We start from the raw sequence: 737 nt of genomic DNA on the forward strand, positions 1-737 counted from the left end.
TGGTGGGGTGGCTGCCTGTCCATCTCTCACCTTAGACCTGGGCTCTGCTCGCGGGTCTCCCAGCACCAAGGATGGCCCCTTCTCCTCCCTCCCCACGGATGCGCAGCTGCAGGGGGGAGAGCTGGGGCTGACCTCTCCCAGCACTTCTTGGGATTCCTGGTTGTAAAAACACACCTGGATCTGATGGTTCCTGGAGGTTGCTGTCCCCTCCATCCTTCCCAGGCTGGGCTGTCTCCTGCCCTGTGTCCCCAGGCCTGTCCTGGTCCTGCACTGGGTCAGTACCAGTGGGCTCGGGGCTGCTCGTGGGAGCTGCTGCCAGCTCTGGGGCCACTGGTGGCACAGATGGACCTGGGGGACACCGATGATGAGAGGGCCAGGAGCTGCCTCTCCCATCTGGACAAGTCTGTGCTGAGAGCTGCGGGGACAAGAGCTGCCACCTCCCAGGGTCAGAGCCTTTTGGAGCGTGTCCCCGTGTCCTGGAGCGTGTCCCCGTTTCCTGGAACGTGTCCCCGTTTCCTGGAGTGTGTCCCTGTGCCCTGGAGCATGTGCCTGTGTATCTCCTAATAAACCACCCTGTGTATGTGTCAGCTGTGGGTGCTGCCAGCCCAACCCCAGGGAGGGCACCATGAGGGGGCTTGGGAGGAGGGGGTTTGGGGGACTTTTGGCTGGTGCCTCCCTGTTTGGGGGTGGGAATGAGGCCCTGGACCCTGGGGGTGGCTGGAGCTGGGGGAGGGGCC

The sequence above is a fragment of the Chaetura pelagica genome, unplaced genomic scaffold, assembly GCF_000747805.2.
Source record: "Chaetura pelagica isolate M959 unplaced genomic scaffold, ChaPel_1.0 scaffold658, whole genome shotgun sequence".
NCBI classification, from domain to species: domain Eukaryota; kingdom Metazoa; phylum Chordata; class Aves; order Apodiformes; family Apodidae; genus Chaetura; species Chaetura pelagica.